Below are 8,449 nucleotides of genomic sequence, written 5' to 3'. Positions count from 1 at the left end.
AGAACAACGATCGGTGAAAAATCGCAACCTACATTGGTCGGTATGTACACAAGGTGATGTATGTATAATATACATATATATAAATATATTATAATAATGATTAAAATGATATATAAAAACCTTTTGGACGTGAATATTGGACACGCGACGATATAGATATATGATTTATATACGTCTGCGTACCATACGATTAATGATTAATAATTTGTAGGTATATACCTACATATACGATATAGATAAACATTAGTGGCCGACAGCAGAACGTTCGACAACGGATCATCTTTATGGGTCCAATTGTTATTATAACATATATTAAATATTATTAATATATCGATTTTCGATCAGGTCGTTAGGTGCGTGTATAGTTATTCTGTTTGGAGTTTGAACTGCAGTTACTATAATTTATCAATCTAACAGACGCATTAAAAATACGATTCGAACCTTCAATTTTTTAATAAAAGAAAGTTTAATACTAGAAAATTTACAAGCATTAAGAGTTCAGCGGCATTGTAATTGTTTTATTATTATTATTTTTTTTTTCATAATATTATATTATGATAGGTATATCAAATTATTAATTAATAAAATATACATTTTTATTAGACTGTATAAAGACCGTACAGATTAGTATTTTCTTTATTATACCTATTATTAAATCGTGAAAACTATTTTACTTTTGTATTATTAAATGGTATACCTAGTATATTAAAATCGAAGAATTCACTTCACTAAGACGTTATTGCTAATTTACTCTAAATGGATTGTGTATAAGGTATAACGCAATCTAAACTACATCGCTAAAAATTTAAATAGGTTAGTAAATATTCTAATCACAAAACCTAATCGTTTTTTTTTTTTTGTGATCACTAATTAATGTTTCATAAAACATTATTCAAGTATACACTTATACATAATACTCGTATATTGTAATACTAGCAACGATAATTATTGCTTACAGAATAATATTAATTTATTTGAAATTTAAATTTAATTAGGTTTAAATATATTTACTGGACACAGGTATATACCCAAGCTTTTTTTTAAAAAAAAACTTTCATAAAAGTTGCAAATATAATATAGTACATCGATAAACCCACTCAAACATATTGTATGTTCGCTTAGTAAAAACAACTTTTACATTAAGTAGTTACTATTTTTTTTATACACGAATAATTTTTCCTCTTAGCTATTCGATAAAAAAAAAAAAAAAACAATGGTTGTGCATGCATTGTTCTCTATCCACCAGGTTCACTTTAATTATATCAATTCATCATTGTATTAGATATTGTATACGAATTCCGTATTCAATTAGTTAAGTATAATACACTATTGCATCGAATGCAAGTATCGAGTAACCAAGCCGTATAGTATAATTCAACATTAAAATACTATAGTCTTATGCAAATGGCTGAATGGAAACCTATTATAATAATCATTAATAATCATCATATTATAAAACTACTTTAAGTAGTAACAAACTATAAATTAACATTTTCTCAAGAATAAATTGCTTAAAATTATCTCGTAAAATGATCAAAATGAAATTATATAGATTATTAGTATTATTAATGTTTGTGCGTAATAATTTTGTTTATAAATTAAGTTTAAGCTATATATAGTATATGCATTTTGTATTTTTTATCTATTCTAAATTGTTTTCCTGTATTTTAATTATAGACACCTTATAGATTCTTTTTCAGTGGGTAAATTCACTACCAATTCAATAACACAGGAGTGTTTTCCCATTTTCTGAGTCATTTGAACGAGTACGCGAGATAAATGCAATAAAGAGTCATTTGCAGCATATTCATCAGTCGAAAAATTGGCGTCAGCGTGCCGCATATCGCATATGATAATAATACATCGACTGCCGTAATAACATAATAATACGTATACGGCTACCGTCGGTGCTGCAAGTATATTATATAGGTACATAGACATTCGAAAATTTAATAGATAGGTACATATCTTACGCGGGAACCTCCTATACTCGCTAAAACATACTTCATCGTATTATCCATATTATAGAGAGGTCATTATTAAGCGGTTATTCGGCGGAACGTCGCCGCGCAGCGTATACGCGTGCTTATATATTATACGGCATTCGTCGACGACGACGACAATACGGTGTACTTCAGATGGGTCGTACGCGGAAAAAAAGTTTGAAAAAAATATAATAAATAACATATATAGCTGAATTATTTCCACCCAATTACCGCGTGGCGTGTGTCTGCGTGTGCGTGAATATCGGCGGAGGCGAACGTCTATCCAATTAGTGATAGCGCGCGGACGACTCCACCGTATAGTTGTGGTCTGTCGTGTGGTTCCAGTCGTATTATTACGGAGATCGTCACGAATTGTCGGAAATTAATTATGAATTCTATATCCTATTCGAAGCGGCTCATTAGCGGTCGGTCACATCGCAAAAAAAAGGCGGACCAAACCATTCGCGGGCCTAAAGGTTGCACGGAGGAGAAAAAAAAACAAAAGTAAATAAATAAATAATAACACGGCGGGGCAGAAAAAAAACTTTTTAACATTCGGAGCACATTCCCGGGAGACTATTAGCGAGTTTATATTGTGCAGAGTGGTTTTTCGTCGTTATTGCGGGAGATCGCGTCTCGTTAGTTATGGGTTGTCAACCGGTTGTCGAGCGGCTGATTCCAGAAAAGAAAAATCGGCCTTCTCCGACGGTGGTTCGCGACCGACGGGGAGAAGAAAAAAAAAATTGCCAATTAAATACGATGTCTATGACGGTGTGGCGGTTGCGCGCGATACCTTTATAAATAATAATAACGATAAAGGGCTGCTCCAAAAAGATCGCATGAAATGCCTTAAATATACAATAATAATATAGCAATACGTTTTTTACTACAATTCGCGTTTTACAAATTCTAAATAATGTTCTAAAAACTTAAAAATACTTTAAAAAATACAAAATACAAAATATAGGAAATCTAATTGATTTCTTTCAATCATTACTACACATCCTCTCGCACATTTATAATATATTTTATAGTTAAAAATAACCTATAATATTAATTTTTAGTCTATATTAACTTGTTGTACATTATATATTTTTATTATATTCTTAGGTTAACACATATCTTCAGGCGTAAATGTTTAAGTAAATAAATAATCATTAAAACATTTCCCACTAACGCAACTACCTCAAAACATCAGAAAAAGCAATAGGTATACATTGTATGAAAATTTCACTTCTTATAATAACAATAATAATAATCAAAGTAATAGTAACAATAATAATTGATAATTGAAAATACAACAAAAATCGTTGTCATCACTGTACCATAATATTTATATATGAGTAAAGTTTCACCATAAAAGTTTTAGACTAGCAAACTTTCTTCGGCATTTATTTTAAATTACTTTCGTTAGTTACATACACATTCCAAAACCTCACCAACCTCCACTGTCTCAACAAAATAGATCAGACATCATATCAGTTTGGTTAAGTTCACTAGGTAGTTACTAGCCAACTCTATGATTTTAGGTTTGTTAACAATGATTTGAGTGCATTCTGTGTAACCTAATATGTACCTACCAATAGTTATATATTATTATATTTTTAATTAAAATATAATATACTTACGACCATAAACTCTAAAAGCAACATTACAACAACAATGTCTGCCACATATTAATAATTAGGGAGTGGATTTTTATGTAAATACACAATTTTATTGAATGCGAATTTATCAATTTTGATTTAAATACACATTTTTTTAAATATTTCATCAATAATTACTTATTTTGTAAACATTTCGATTTTTTCATAACAAAGTATAGCTTTTATTTGTATTAAAATTATTTTATTGTAATTTTAAAATTTTGTTCTATCAACTTATATTGATACCTATACGGAATTATAATAAGTAGAAATAACTGATAAAGATGTTAGCACGAGATTGCAATTTGTAATGTAGTTATGTAGCCATATTCTCCAAATTTTTATTGTATTCAATTGTTTCGTAAAATACAACAATGAAGATAATTAAATAAATTAAATGGATTATAAATTAATGTAAAATACCGAATTTTTTATAAATGTATAATTTTTTTTTTTAAATATTTCACGTTTTTTAATTCATATTTTGTCAAATATAAGATCATAACTGTTCACATATTTTGACTTTCATATTAAACAAAAATCCGCTTATAATATATTAATATTATATAGATAGATACAGTGAAAACTTCCCAAACAGACACCTACCAATTGCGGATAGCTCCTAATAACGGACGTTTTCTTTTTTTTTTTTAATCAGGGAATTTTCACTACCTTTCAATGGGTAAACCTCCGAATATTAGGACATATACTAGTATACATAATGTATAGTGTATAATGATTATACTAGTATATCCCTTTATGAGTTTTAAAAATTTAATCTCTCCGAATAGTGGACACCTGCAAATAGTTCAAAGAATTTTGGTAACTGAGAATGTTCGTTATTTAAAGGTTTCACTGTACTTGGATATTTTTGGTGAGAGTTGACATGGAATTCTCTCCTCCAGAATCTATTCAAACTTAAAAATAAGAGTTGAGAAGTTGTTCTGTGTGATACGAATAACAAGACGTACTGAAATCAAATTAATAATTATGTTTTGATTTAGATATAATTGAATAAATTATTCTATCGATATGACTTTAAGTATTTAACTTTTAATTAAATTTTAATAAAATAATACATAAAATTATATTATTTACTAACTTTAACTTATTATTGGCATGGTTTATCGATACTTGCACAGTTGTTTAAAATAACGTGTAAAATATGCTTTCCATAAAAAATGAATTGTTAAGCCTATGAATTATTCATATTCAACATAACAGAATGATTTTTGTTTTGTTCTCGTGAATACGTTACGACAACATGTTAGTATTTGCCATTCCACATAAATACGGTAATTTTTGTTTATTGAACCGAATTCACCAGTACACTTTCGTCCGAAAATGCAGTTTTCGTTAAGATACTTTCACTATTGTATGTGTATACAACGTAACTTACGTAAAACCAATCGTAGGTACCCTACCGGTAAAATATGTATAGTCGTAATAATATGGTTATTACCATCCGATGTTATAATTATTTTCGAAATTTATTTCTCTGTTGTAATCAGATAAATTATTTGAGATAATATATTTTTTGACACATTTAGAATTTTTAATTTTCATAAAAAAATATTTAAAAGCCATTTATATAGCACGGAATTCTCTGCAGCCCTGCAGGTAGTTGTAATATTGATAATTTTATACGACACAATTCATTTTCTTTTTAGTTACTACATTTATTTTTAACGCTTATTGTTTTCTACCGAAGTGTTGTAGCCCTCCTATGGTTATGAGTCTTACCCTACGAGTTCATTAGATTTACGAGCATGTAACGTCTTCTGCTTAAGCGTATTTCACTATTCTTGTTCAAAAGTGTGCACGCCCGTCGCATAATTTATCCTTTCGAGATTTGATATAAAAAATATTAAACAGACTCTGTTGTGTTCGCAATCCAATACAATCCAACTGCGGTCATAAAAAAAATATACCATTTCAAAGTTTGAATTAATAGTGAAATCTTTTTACTTAGTCGTATTTTCTCAAAATAAAAGAAATAAATAACATAAATTTCAAAATATCCAAAATAGATTTTTAAATACAGACACGAAAAACATAATTATATAATATTATAATTTAGTTTAAGACACGATTGACAATGGTTAAAAATATGATACAAGTAAATGTATAAAATAATAAAAGACTGTGTGGTTATGCGTACATTATGTTTAAAAATTATTAAAACGTAATTTAATATATATTTTTAAATTTTTAAATTTTAAGTTTTATTTAATGGTTACTTGGTAAACTAATAAGAAATAATATAAAAAAAAAAAAAAAACGAGTGTCACAACTTTGCGACTTCTTCCCATCTACATCCACTATCATATTTATATTATTATTGTGCCCTATGGTAAGTACAAATTATATATAAACCTTTTAAAATTATGATACCATTTTATAGATATATCAGTGTACCTACATGTTTTCGTTAAATGTTCTAAACTTTGGTATTTTTATTGCAATAAAATATTGTATGTCACATATAATAATTTAAATTTAATTTATAGTGACATAAATAGGCAAAAATCACGAAAGTTTAATTTTTAAATGCATTTAAGCAAATAGTACTTATCAAAAACTTATTCATTTGTATATTTTTTCATGCTTTATTCATTGGACATGAAGAATATGTGCATTAGGAAAATGTTTTAAACATACCTAATGGTCCTAATGCCATTATATTTGTTTATTTATGTGTAAGGAACTATATTATTACATACGATATTTTTTTACAACGAATGTCTTCAGTAGTAATAACTTTAACGATACCTTCAAGTTTATATAGTGCATAATACAATTCCCTCCCACAAAAAAAAACAATCCAAAACTTTCTATTTACAATGATGATTTATAATATTGTCAAGCGCAAATATTCGATAATATATAGATGTCTGATTTTTGTTATGGTCTATTTATTATTTAATCTTACCTTACGGCATAAAAATCCTCCTTTCTCCATATATATTAAACTGAATTATATATATATATATAGGTATATATATACATATATATAATGCATATATGTATTTGACATAGGTAGGTTTATTATAATAATATACTAGCTGATCTTGCACGGCATTGCCCGTGAAAAGTTAGACAATGCCAGTGGATTTATCCTGTCTTTTATTCATTTACTCATATTTTTAATACATTCATTTGAGCGGGTTTGCCAAATTATTCTATTCAATTTTAATAATAAATTATTTTATTTTCTGTAACTAATAGGAACCATGTATAAGCAAAATGTATATTCGTTTTTTGTGATGTGACAAATCCCTATTTGAGTTCTTTTTAAAATGCAGAATTTAAAAATTTGTCTTTGAGATACATCCTCAAATCCTTAAACTCTGTGTACATAATTATCTAATTAATACATTTAAATAATATAGATGTAATAAAATTATAATATGTGAATTATTTACATACACAGACGTTTAAATAAACGAGGAATATACACTTCTGTTTAAAATTGTATACAGACACAACAGTATCGGTTGCATTTAATAATAATACATCAATACTGCAATGGGTAAAATTACTACCATATCGGTACAATATGTCTGAAGTTTAAATGCCTGTTAACAGATAATACTCCAAGTATTATAAATTTGACTAATTAGAGACAGCAGGCCAACCCTGCACACATAATATAATTCTATTTTATGCGTATTAAACCGCTAATATAGATTACAATAACTAGAAATATGAACGTGTTTCATACGAAAATAGTTAAACACAAACATGATTTTTGGCCAAATTGATGATGGTCTAATCCGGTTTTTGTAGAATATTAATTTAAATCGTTTAATTTTTTTGCTGAACTATAAATAATGCATTCGATAAAAATCAATGAACTTAACTAAAACTAAAGCAATCGAAACCTGTTTAACGTGCCCATCGGGCGTGGTTCTCCAAATTGTTAGAGTATTGTAAGACTACTTGACTATACGAAAAGAAAAGTTTTATATCGTACATATTAACTTTTAATTGGATAAAAACTTATATTTATTAATTAAAATTACTAAACGTTCATGTAAACAAATAATGATATTGTAAATATGTATGAAAAAAAATCAAAAATGTGTCTAAAAAATAATTGTAAAAAAACAAACCATCAAATATTAAGATACCCTGGAACAAAGCTTCATATTTAACCAAAATAAAACTGGTAGGTATTAATTGAAAATTTGAAACAAAAAATCAAACATTTGATTGATTTTCTTTTTTTTTTAGTTTTTTCTGTCAATTATTTTTAAAATAAACAGTTAGTATTTTACTTTTGAACCCAAAATAATAAGTACCTAAATTCAATTTTCCAAAAGAAAAAACTCGTAATACTGTTTATTTATTGCTTCTAAAGCAATAAAATGTCTGATAAAAAAAAAACACATGCCTCAGATCATGATTAATAATTTTTCTTTTTATATAAGTATTATATACTGTTATTTATATGTTTTATAAAAATGTCAACGCATACAAAACTACATTATTATTAACAAAACTGATAATCATACTATCATATAATTATTCCATATTGTATGTACACAATTATTTCGTTAATCATTTTTATTAAAATAATAAATATTTATTTCTAAACTTAATTTTTTAATATTATAGTATATTTAAAGATTAAAAATCATCATATTTATCATGTTATATTTTTATTATGTTTATACTAAAATTATATATGTCATATGAATGTTATTTAGGATATAGTGCAACATTTTGAAGAAGTTGAACTTCTATAGTATTGTACCAAGATTTTATAAATTTCCTTTTATTTTTAGATTTAATAGATATTAATGATCGATATAT

The sequence above is a fragment of the Aphis gossypii genome, chromosome 1 (genome assembly GCF_020184175.1).
Source record: "Aphis gossypii isolate Hap1 chromosome 1, ASM2018417v2, whole genome shotgun sequence".
Taxonomy (NCBI): domain Eukaryota; kingdom Metazoa; phylum Arthropoda; class Insecta; order Hemiptera; family Aphididae; genus Aphis; species Aphis gossypii.
The sequence above is the reverse complement of the archived record's forward strand: the minus strand, read 5'-3'. Positions refer to the sequence as shown.